This window comes from Thunnus albacares, chromosome 17 (assembly GCF_914725855.1).
Source record: "Thunnus albacares chromosome 17, fThuAlb1.1, whole genome shotgun sequence".
Taxonomy (NCBI): Eukaryota; Metazoa; Chordata; class Actinopteri; order Scombriformes; family Scombridae; genus Thunnus; species Thunnus albacares.
Genome location: NC_058122.1, coordinates 26,949,839 through 26,962,673, shown reverse-complemented (window position 1 = coordinate 26,962,673; position 12,835 = coordinate 26,949,839). Strand labels below are relative to the sequence as shown.

General features: G+C 36.6%; 1 long non-coding RNA gene across 2 annotated transcripts; it reads left to right on the top strand.

The window, feature by feature from the left end:
• The first annotated feature begins 6,967 nt into the window (after positions 1-6,967).
• LOC122966785 lies at positions 6,968-8,041 on the top strand. Of its 2 annotated transcripts, XR_006398457.1 has the most exons (4): positions 6,968-7,266; positions 7,367-7,488; positions 7,591-7,660; positions 7,754-8,041. It is a non-coding gene; the product is annotated as an uncharacterized LOC122966785 (long non-coding RNA). The 2 variants fall into 2 exon arrangements; XR_006398459.1 differs by lacking the exon at positions 7,754-8,041 and having other exon boundaries at positions 7,591-7,679.
• Positions 8,042-12,835: the final 4,794 nt, after the last annotated feature.

The window sequence follows — 12,835 nt, the reverse complement described above, 5'->3', positions numbered from 1 at the left end:
ACTGGATGTTAGAACTGAGTGTACTAAATATTGATACCTGAATAATTTACACAATGTATATATCCATATCATAACAGACAGTACTTTAAAGATTATCAAAATATGAATCTCAAATATAGCTGATGGCTAATGTAATAAAATAAAAGTCCAGGTGAGCAAATCTGTCCTCACTGTCAGAGGAGTAATGAAAAGATAAAATCATTCAATAAGAATATGAAATACTCTGAAATACTATTTATATCGAGGGAAGTTTAAGTGTCACAACAGTACACAACAATAGAATACATTGAATATTAAAATGGAAAAGGTTATTATTATACATTGTGCAGTAATTATATATGTAGTATATATTACAATGAGAGTAGTGAGATAGATAGTGAGATAAAAAAATAGTTATCCAATGTGCAATGATTATATACATAGTATATATTGAAATATGATTAATAAAATGAGTATAATTATTATTATTATTACAGTGCAATGTGCAATATAAACAATATTATTATTATTATTGTACATTGTGCTAATACATCTCCATGGAAACACTAACTGCATTAAAAGCATAATTTCTGAAACTGTTACCTTGCGCAATTGTATGCTTTTAAACTGAAGGCAGAATGAGATATTTCTGCCTCTTGCGGACTAACTTCGACGACTTAACTAATGTAGTTTGGAAGCGTCCACTATTTGTGTTGAAAGATCCCGCCTTCTAACTGCTATACCCAATCACTGTGCTGGCTTGTGAAAACGAGAGCTCTCATTGGTGGGAATATTGGCCGATCTCGAACTTCAAGCAGGAGATGAAAGCAGAGTTATATTTGCCGCCTGTAGCTTGGCGACCCAGTTTTTTTTTTTTTTTTTTTTTTTTTAAGTCTATTAAAATTCTTACTTTAAAATAGATTTAAGTAAAGTTACTTACTATAATACTGAAACGACTAAAGCCTTAAGTGGCCAAAGAGCCAGAATTGTTTATAATCCCTTCTTTTCCTTTTAGAAAAGATGGACTACACCAGAGCCACCCAGGTTCAAGGATGTTAACTGCAAACATTCTCCAGTGTCTCAGCTTCTCCACGCCAATGACTGATCATTGAAAACACTTGTGCCACTATCTGCTGTCTTGCAGACCTACACGAAACCCACTTTACTACATGACACGCCCCACCTTACCCTTGACTCCTCACCCCTCACCCTAACCATCTCAATGCTCATGCCTAAACCTATCCAAGTGGATGTGTCATGTAGATACTAAGAGTCCACAGATAGACCTACTTGTGTGCCACTCTGGACACGGATATTGTCACTTCCTCTCTGCCCAAAGCTTCCTCAAGCCCTGGGCATATTATTAATATGATGAAATATCTTATCTCTCTTATCGATTTTATTTGTCTTTGTTTTGTCTTTTTAATCTATTTTATCTAGTTTTTTTAGTCAAGCTTTTATTTAACTCTATTTTATTATTATTGTTATTATTATTATTATTATTATTATTATTATTATTATTATCATTATTATTATTATTATTATAGCTTTTAAATCTGTTATTATATTTCATTGACATCATTTTTCTTTTTGTTTTGTTTTTTTTTATCTTTTTTGTTGTTTTTACGGTCTACTCTTGTTCTTTCTTATTATCGCCTTGTCAGTCATATGTGAAGCACTTTGAACTGTACTAACCTGTATGAAAGGTGCTATACAAATAAAGTTTGAATGATCGATTGATTTCCTCAGATTTTTACTTTTTCTGTAAGACACAGACCATCATGATTACTCTCATTTAAAGCTATTATGAAACACACACCAGTTAATATGAAGTGTCCATTGACCAATCTGATTGCTGCTAGAAAAGATGTTGGGGCTCAAGGTAAAAGTTGCTGTCCCGGTCCATACAAGCCTCTTGGATGGTGCTGTGTTTGTGTATTGAAGCCCACTTCTGTCACTCTGCCACAGGAGGTGAACCTCAGCAGGACTTAAGGTGGTGTACAGAACGGCAGCAACATGCATGTTGAAGTCTGTTGTTGTGGAGCAGTGACTAAACAGCGATGTATGACCTGAGGCAAGAGACAAACAAGTATAAGTGAAATAATAAAAAGTGTTTATGATAAAAAATAAAAATAAATAAATAAAAACACACACATGACAGTACACTAACTCTGAGCTGATCATATAACTCCATAGACTACCACTGTGGTGACTCAAATATACACAGTAACAACAAAACAACAAAAATTAAACATAACCTGCTTCAGTTTCATAATACCTCGGTGTACGACCTTGAAATGAGTTCATGCTTATTAAACTGTTGACAAAGGTCTCATGATCGCATGACTTCAGCCAGATATTAAAGTTAGCTGAGTGACATTAAGTTACACAGGGGCCATGCTAACAGCTGGGCTAACTGTGTGTGTTGTCTCGGCAGCAGCTTGTAGATTTGCACTTGTTGTTCCTAGCACTTGGTTAACTTTCAGGAGAGCTTGCGTTAGCTAGCTAATATTTTCACTCAATTTCAACATCAATTACAAATGTTATTTACATCTCAGATCTTCTACAGATTTTCAACATGTCTCTTCTTTAAGGTGTCTTCCTAAAGGCCCTGAAAACTGCCGTCATCATGCCACTCTTAAAAAAGAACAATCTAGACACTTCACTAATGAGCAACTATAGGCCCATATCAAACCTCACATTTTTAAGTAAAATCATTGAGAAAGCTGTTTTCTAACAGCTGAACAACTTTGTTGTACAAGCACTGAGTAAGTGCATTGAACAAATTAGTGATGTGCCAGAATTTTCTTCAATTAAACAAAGATAAAACTGAAGTAATTGTTTTTGGAGCCAAGGAAAAACAATTAAAAGTCAGCACTCAGCTTCAATCGATAATGTTAAAAACTACAAACCAAGCCAGAAATCTTGGTGTAGTCATGGACTCAGACCTGAATTTCAACAGCCACATTAAGACAATTACAAAATCAGCCTACTATCAGCCAAGAATATACCAAGAATTAAAGGACATATGTCTCAGCAGGATTTGGACAAAGTTGTCCATGCATTTATCTTTAGTAGACTTGATTACTGTAATAGTGTCTTCACAGGTCTCCGTAAAAAAAATTATCAGACAGCTGCAGCCAATTCAGAATGCTGCTGCTCGAGTCCTCACTAAGACTAAGAAAGTGCATCATATCACTCCAGTTCTTAGATCTTTACACTGGCTTCCTGTCTGTCAAAGAATTGATTTCAAAATACTGCTGTTGGTTGATAAAGCACTGAGTGGTTTAGGGCCGAAATACATTTCTGATATGCTGCTATATTATGAACCATCCAGACCTCTCAGGTCATCTGGGACAGGCCTGCTTTCTGCCTCCAGAGTAAAAACTCAACCTGGAGAAGCAGCGTTAATTTTTTATGCTCCACATATCTGGAACAAACTCCTTTATTAAACCAATTTGAGGGTTAATATCTAACACTGCACTGTAACTTTTATTCTCCTGTTTTATCTGTCTTATTCTATTTTAGCTTCTTTTTTATTTCCAAATTTAACACTTTTTAATTGTATTTAAATGTCTCTTTACATTGCCTTGTGCTGCTTTTATATTCTGTATTGATGCCTTTTATGCTCTATGTAAAGCACTTTGAATTGCCTTGTTGTTGAAATATGCTATACAAATAGACTTGCCTTGCCTTACCTATAATTGATTATGCTGAAATTGTCTGTCTGAACACCTCTGATACTTATCATAGACCCCTAAATGTAGTAAGCCAGGAGCTGCTCACGGGAGGGGAGGCTTCTGGGGGATACTGATTTACTTTGTTTTAGCAGCGCGGGGACCAAAAGGGTCACAGAAAGTCTAAATGGAGAAGCTAAATGACTCAGCAAATGCAATAGTGAATCGGAAAAGGAAAAGCAGCGGGGAAATGGAGATGCAAATGGGAAAAGGAATTTCCCTTTCAAATGCCTGATTAAAAGCTATACTCTTAATTCAGTTTGCAAATTCAGTTCATTATTTCTCTTTTTAAAACTGCATTTTCAAATAGATTTTGAAATTAAGTTTTTTACTTTGGAATTCATCAATGTATTTTCAAATGATGTACTTATTGACTATTTTGAAGTTGTTTATGTAAATCCCTTTTTAATTTGAACAATTTACTGATGGACAATCATTTCATTTATAAATTCTTTTTATAATTCCTCTTTTTATCACCCATTAATAATAATATCAAATAATGAATGACTTTGTAATTTATTAATTCCTGTTTTTGATTGTAAAATTAGTTATTGCTATTTCTGTGACCCTTGTGGTCCTCCACAGTGGGCTGGCTGGATGATGTGGTTGAAATCTTTATCATGATAAAAAAATCTGATATATCGCAATAGGGCATAATAGATGCAAAATCACTGATGTTTTTTCAGAGGCTGAAGTTAGCTATTTGGCATATCTTATAGATATTTTAACATATGACTTACAGGTGATACTATCTCTTTCACTAAGTAGTTATACTGTGCCCCATTTGCATCACCAGGTTACCAGGCGGTGACTAAGTGGTAAGGTGTTGGTCTCATAATCATTTGAATCCTGTTCATGCCTTGGACCTGTGTAAACTGTAAAACTCATTTTTTGAGTATACCTTTATATTGTAGATTTTACACATAAATAGAATAATCTTTATCGGCCAAGTACTTTAACACATAAAAGGAATTTGGCTCCAGTTTAATGGCTCTCAGTGCACATACACAAAATAGCAACTCAACAATCTTCAGAAATATCAGTGGTGGAAAGTAACTAAGTACATTTACTCAAATACTGTTCTTAAGTGTTTGAGAGACGTGAACTTTACCTGAGTATTTCCATTTGATGCTACTTTATACTTCCACTCCACTACATTTCAGATCAGCTGTGCTTCTCTGGCCTCGGCACTGAAGTCCAACCCCTCTCATCTGAGAGAGCTGGAGTTCAGTGGAAACAACCTGCAGGATTCAGGAGTGACCCTGCTGTGTGATTTTCTGGAGAGTCCACAATGTAGACTGGAGACTCTGAGGTCAGTTCACTGACTGTCTGTTACTATTGTTAATCTTAATGTTTAACAACTGAACCTCATTTATGTACATATATAACTTGAACTCATGAAGTTAATTTCCTTTTTTACATATTTCCCTTTTTTTAAGGAAACTATGGCTCAATCTTTTTTTTTTTCGATAGGTATGTCATAAAATATGTTCTCATTCTCTGGCATTATCTTGGCCAGTCAAGAACTGAGTAGGCTAGTAGTTTGATGCATGAAACAAACATCCCTCATGATTATGTGAGCACTGTCAAATAGAGGAATCAGTGAAGCATGTAATTTTTCACTGCCATAAATACTCTTGAGAATGAGAAACATTAAAGAGGGCAATTTGGAAGCTTGTAGTGTAAGAAATGAGTCTAAAAAATGTTTTTGCCATCAGGCTAGGGAGTTTATTCCGTTATTTAATAGAAACTGGGCTGTTCAAAAGAATTTAGTGTTCATTTTCAATATGCAAGATTGTTTGCTTTGTATCTATGACACTCCGTGTCCTTGTTCTGTTTCATTTACTTAAATTAAGATTAATCATGACAATTAACTTTAGTCTTTGTTGTTATTTGATAACCTCTAATAAATAAGACAATTTGTGTGTGGGCAAGTAAAAACTGACTTTGGATAAGTAGATTTCTGACCCTCTTGCCTGACTGGGCAAGTGAAAAAAAAAAGTATGTTTTTGTTTTGTTTTGTACTGTTCTGTTACTGTGCATATGTTTTAATTATGACCTGCTGAGGGACTGCAGATGAAAATGAGCTGTAAGCTAACTCTGGTACAGCACATCTAATGGTAACATTTATGTTTAATATTGTACATGGTCCCTTACAAATACACTAAATAAAATGATGCCACAATTAGAACTGAACAGGTGAATGTTGAAATTCAATTAGTGTCATTTTATTGAAATAAAAAATATTCAGATATCATTCATCAGCAACAAGGTATATTATTGTCCATTAATATGTTATCTGATCTGACCCGGGCTGATAAACTGTGATTGAAACACACTGAAACAGTAGAAACTACATCATCCATCAACATGTTTCATGCAGCAGCAACACTTGCTGGACAAAACACTCACCTACAGTCAGTGCAAGAGGAAATACACACACTTCAAGTAGTACCACAGTGTAGAAATAATTCTTTCACAGGAGTTGATGTTTCAGCTGACTTACAGTACTGCAGTGTGTGACTGTGGAGGAAAGAAGGAAGCAGCCAGGAACAGAAAAAGAAGTCAAACTCAAGTGTAAATCAGGATTTAGATGTTTTTCTTCTATTTTAAATGAAATCTATGATCAGTGAAGTTTTAACTGGATTTAACTTAAATTATTTTTCATGTCATTAAATCAAAGCTTTCATTTATCAACTTGAAGGTCTGGTCTGGTTTGGATCGGCCACCGAACAGGACAGGAACAGACTACAATGGACAGTCAGGTCTGCTGTCTTGCCCACCATCCAGGACCTGTATGTTGTGTCTGCTTGAGTATCACTTCAACTTATAATACAAGTTACAGCATTAATCAGATGGAGGCCGACTCTTTAGCGCAGCAGTGGCTATTTTATCTTGTCTTAGACTATAGGTGTGCCTTCTAGTGACTCTCCAACAGGTGTCAGTAAGAGGCCACAAATCACAATAAATGACAATGTACACCTCCAGAGTCAGGAAATGGGCAGGGAAAATCGCTGCAGACCCCTCACATCCTGGACATAAGCTGTTCCACCTTCTCCTCTCTGTACACTTAAACCACCAGACTCAGGAACAGTTTCTTCACCCTTGCTGTCACACTTATGAACAGTTCAGTCACTGTAGCAGTATGCAATAAACCTGGAACACTATAATACGCACTGCACCTACAAATATTTATTTTAGTTTGAAATACAAAATGTGCAATAACGTGTATGCATTTCATGCATTATTTGAACAGGCTGTATATACTGTACATAACCATGTACTATAAAGTTGTTTTTTTTACCATTTTTTTACCATTTAATATTTATGTCAGCACTTTTCACTTCTTTGCACTGTTTGTGTCATCTTTACAGTTAACAGAAACTGTTTCACCGGTATATAGTCATTGCTTGTGTATATTTCTGAAGATTGTGTTGTTTTTCTGTATAAGTACAAGATCTCATCATCGCCTCTGACCCTCAGCAGTGGCCTTCACTCAGGCCTCTAATCCTCCAGGTCTGATGGCTCCAGGATGAGGATAGCACACTGGGTGAGTACACAGTTTCAGTTCAGCATCATGCTTTTTCCACAGCTGATCTGTACTGATGAGTGCCAGTAATCTCACTGGGTTGTGCAATTCTTCTTCACAGTCACTAGAGACCCTGCCTGATCTGAACCGTAAGGTTCTCTGTGATCACAATGAATGGATATGTCTATAACTCTGTGACATCATCAGGAGATCTGGATCAATGGACCTAATGCTGCTTGTCAAGTAAATATGCACTTGTGTTTATTCTATGGTGCAATGTTACATTGTGCAAGGTGTTTTTAGTTAAGTAATGTCTATTTTGCTTGTCTGTGTTTTTTTATTTAGCCTGGTAAAAGCTCCTGTGTCTCCTTGAACTGGTCTCATCTTCAGTACTTCAGCACATCAGTGCAACATGGTGAGGAATGAAACTTTTACTGCTGTTGGGTCATAGACAGACATTTGATGTTAATTATATCACATTCAGTCATACTGACTTCTGTCCCTCCAGCATCTGTCCAGACTCTTCTGGTTATCCTCCTTCACCTTATACCTCCATACATTCCTCCTCTGGTCAGACTGCAGCCTCAGCCCTCAGCTGATGATGCATGGTACCAGTATAAAAAAAACATCAGAACTTTGTTCCAGATGAGATTCGATCCTGTGCTTGCTTGAGAAGACAGCAACAGGTTACGTCTAGTCATGAAAGCCCTTTACACATACCAGCAGCTGGCCACTGTATGAAAAGCTGAGATAGTGTCCGCTATACTAACAAGGAGAGCTGATTTGAAGGACAGATGTGGTTATTGGAGTTTGGTTGTTGTTTTACTAATAATAATTAATATTGTTTCATTATTCATTATTCTTCTATTTGCTTTATTTAGATTAGATTTTTATAGTTGTTTCTTTAGTTTAATGTGATCTATAATAAAAGTTAAATAAAAGGAAATAGATCATGAAAAGAAAAATCTTGTTTGTGGTTCTTATGTTGTTCAGACCAACAATTAACACAGATTTTTAACTAGATGGTGAATCAGAAAACAAATGAAATGTAAAACTTGGGAGTGATACACTTGAGTTGAATCTATAATTTGTCTCCACTCAGTGATGTTGTGATGTATCAGATCAGTCCGATCAGCTGCAGTGTCCAATCAATAACTGATTTCCAATAAGGGGGTGTGTTAGCCAGTAAAAGACTGCCGTGAAGGCTGCTCTCATGTATCCTTGCTCATGGCTCCTCAGAGATCCTGTTGTCACTACAGGATTTGAGTCATTTTTGGTGGAGTGGCACATGCGTGAACGGATCCGCCATTTTGGACAGCTAGGTACAGCAACACCAGTTGGACAAACCAAGTTGTCACTACATGTGAATGTCAACAGTGGATTTTACACACATTTCTCTCAGCACATGAGTTATTACTTAAAAATGTTTGGTTCATTTTCAAATTCTTTGGCAAAATGCAAAACTGTACTCATTCAATAATGTACCTGAATGTGTTTGTCTGAGCTCTGTCTTGTGTTTCTTCCATCTTTGACATTAATTTGATAAAACGCCGGGACTTTTTTCTTTTTATTTAGTTGTCTTTATATTGTTTATTTTGTTTTTGTTTTGTTTATGTTCAAGATGTAGTTCAAGTAGTGTTGCCGTACCAAGCTGTCCAAGATGACGGATCTGCTCTTGCATGCCCAACTCAAATCCACAGTTGACTCAAATCAATTCAGATTAAATTAAAATGAAAAAGAGCAGCAAGGTCTAAGAGATATTCCATCATTTACAACAATTTACAAGAATTATTTACAGCTCTTCTAATGAAATACTGTTGGGATAGGGGGAGGGTATTCAGGGTATGAGGATGTCTTGTGGGTGTTTTAGGGTCCTCAGGATCTAGCAAGGCACTGGCACTGGGGTATGTTGGGAGGTACTCAAGGTATGGGAAGGTACTTGGGGTATGTGGAGATCCTCAGTGGAGGAACTTTGGGTGGCAAGGTGGTTTTAAGGTGGTGTTCAGGGTGTGGGGGAAGTACTTGGTGTATAGGGAGGTAATCAGGGTTCTGGGTTTTACTCAGGGGATGGGAGAAGTACTTTGGATATGGCAGGGTACTTGAGGTATGCAGAGGTACTCTGTGTACAGTGTATGGCCTTTATGGTATGGGGGGTAGGGGTACTCAGGATATTTGGAGGGTATTCAGGGTATGGATAGGTGTCTTCAGGGTGTGAGGGTGATAATCAGCATGTGGGAAGGTACCCAGGATATAGGGAGGTAATCAGGGTTCTAGGGTTTACTCAGGGTATGGTGGTCAGTATTTGGGATATGGCAGAGTACTTGAGGTACTTGAGGTACTCAGTGTATGGGGAGGTCCTCATGGTATGGGGGCAACGGGTACTCAGGACATCTGGAGGGTATTCAGGGTATGGGGGACCACCCTAAAGATCAAGTGGGATGACGTAGCCCTCAGCTGTGTTTGATTTAAAGTCCTGTGCTCCCTCGTGCCTTTAGTGTTTTCAGTTCTCTGATCTTTTATTTAACTTGTTGTGTAAAGTGTGTTTGAGCCCTGAACCTCCTAGAGTCAGTTACTGGTGCAGGAGCTGGTTAGAAACTCTTAAAGTTTTTATTTCCACCTTATATATTACCTGAAGAATCTTAAAAGCATGAGTTTGTAACTTCCTCAAACTGATGTTGTGTAACTGCCTGACAGGCAGTCAGAGGAGATAAACATCTTCACCTAATAGGGAACATGTCCATATTTCGTAAGATGTTTTTCGTGTTAGCTCCTAAAAGTTGCCATTGTCACCGCTCGACTGTTGGGTAACTTCCCGAGAAGACAGATGCTGCGATGGAGATAACTTCTGTGTGCACATGGTGTTTAAAGATTTGTTGGTTTCAAACAGCTGACACATGTATAATCAGTTGGACTCATCATATGCCAAGTAATCCTTATTTATTCCATGATTTATGTCCATTACCAAAACAATGGCCATGGCCGTCATTGCCCCTTGCTCTGGCTGTGATGCCCCAAAAATCATTGTAGGCCCTACACAGTATTTGTGCCCCTGCTACTGTGAAAATCTTGAGGTAGCTTTAAAAGTGTCTGTGGTCTCTTAGAACAGCAGCAGTCCTTGCAGCTTGGATATTAAGAAAATGGGGTGCAAGAAAATATGATTATATAATTTTTTGTAAAAATGTGGTTTAAAAATGGATAAAAAGTCAATTCATGACAGCTGCTGGCAGACAACCACAACAATGACATATTATCTTGTACGCATATACTCTTTGGTAGAGGGAGTATGATGCCAGTGAATGGCGACCAAACGAAATGGACTGTTACCTTGATTAAAATTATGGATTTCTCTAGGCTTGAAAATTGTTAGAAACATTTGGGATAATGAAAGATGTTGATGAGTCATATTAAAGACTCCCTCTCTCTCTCTCTCTCCCTCAGTTCAATTCAATTCAATTCAATATGCTTTATTGGCATAACGTTGTGGATCAAACATGTTGCCAAAGCAAAAAGTTACATATAAACAATAGAATATGAAGAGTAAATAATGAACACACACACACACATGGAGTACTGCATTTCAGTACTCCCAAGAAGACACCCCCTGCTGTTGAGTTTCATTCCTTTATTTGACTCTTTGACTTTATGACACACACTCTCCCTCCCTTCCTAGAAGAACAGGTATGGAAATTTAGAGTTGTCAGAGAGCGAGTAGAGGATTGCTTTACTTCCTTTTTTTTTTCGCTGTACGTTTTAGTAAGAGACATAACATTAAGGAGGAATATAATAGGACAACTTCTAATGTTTGTGTTTGTTGTTATTAATATTAAAAAAGTGAATTATTTATATTTTTCATGTCACTTCTTTTTTTTCTTATTGGAAAGTCAAGTTATTTATTTGTAGGTTCCAAATCCTCATATTTCATTTTCAGTATTTCAACATTTTGTGACATTGAAGGCCAAATGGCCTTGCCCATAAAATGACAAAATTCCAAGCCTGTTTACAACTCATCTCATATTGGAGTATGCTGATGTTGTATATCAGGCTGTATCCAAAACTTATCTTCCTCCTCTCAATATAGTTTATAATAAAGTATGCAGATTTGTTCTTGGCTGTACTTTCACAACTCATCATTGTATAATATATGAAACTCTTAATTGGCCCTCTGCCATCTTACGAAGACAGTGGCAGTGGCTGCAGTTTATTTTTAAATGTATAAATCTCAATTAACATTCAACAAACATTCTAATTATCAATTTAGACATTTTATAAAGCTCTTTTTCCTGTTTCTGCAGTCTTTAAGTCAATAGCTAGGAAAGCCTTTATGTTTAAAGCTCCCTTTGATTGGAATAATCTACCTGTAAATATTTGATCCATATCATCCTTCCACTTGTTCAAAAATGCCCTGTCCTATAGGATCAGTTGTACTTGTCCATAATAACACATCTATAATTATGTTTTATAACTTTATTTCTTAATGCTATCACTGACATGAATACTTTTCTATAATCTATGAATGAATTATTATTATCCATTTTATGCTCTGCTTGGAGTATGATTTGATTTAGATTTTTTGATCTTGTATGTTTTATTATTTTATATTTATTGGGGGTTTTAGTTGTTTGTTTTTTTTGTCACATTTGGTATGGTTTAATTATCTTGTTGTCATTTTGTTTTGTTATTTTGATTATTCCTAATAAAGAATTTCCAACTAGCATGAGTTTGTAACTTCCTTAAACTGATGTTGTATAACTGCCTGACCAATAGTCAGAGGAAATAAACATCTTCACCTAATAGGAAACATGCCCATATTTGGTAGAAAGTTGAGGGGGTTGTCTCCTAAAAGTTGCCGTTGTCACCGCTCGGCTGTTGGGTAACTTCCCAAGAGGACAGATGCTGCGATGGAGATAACTCTTGTGTGCACATAGTGTTTAAAGATTTTTTGGTTTCCTATAGTTGATACATGTATAACTGGTCAGACTCATCATATGACATCCAAATATTCCTGATTTATTCCATAATTTGCTGTCCTCCAAGTGCTTAATAGTCAAATGGTACTGTTCATGGCATCATCCATGCCCTGCCCTTGCCTGTAAGCAAATTAAAATGGATCTAGTACAGAACTGACCTCTGCTTTGAGTACAGACACCATGTATTTTTCAAAGTATTTCATCACAATTGAAGTGAGAGCCACCGGTCTATAATCATTATTTTCAATTGGACAAGGTTTTTTTGGATACAAGCGATGTAAGCATTTTTTATGTTTTCATAACATATGTATGTTACACTTCACATATTGTTTAAAACCAGTGAGCAACAGATCTAATTTACAGTGATTAAAGTCCCTTAAAATGAAAATAGGGGCCCCGGGTGTATGTTGTAGTTGCTGGTGAATACACCGCACCAATTATAATGTTACTCAACTCCCTTGGAAGATAGACAGGTCTCAGGGACAGGCACTGCAATTCAATGTTAGTGTTGCATACAGTCTCTCTCATGGTGTAATGTCTGCACCAGCTGTCACTGACAAACAGTGAGAGACATATTATCTCACATATGAATTCTAGTACATGTCCCTTAGGCATTATTCCCT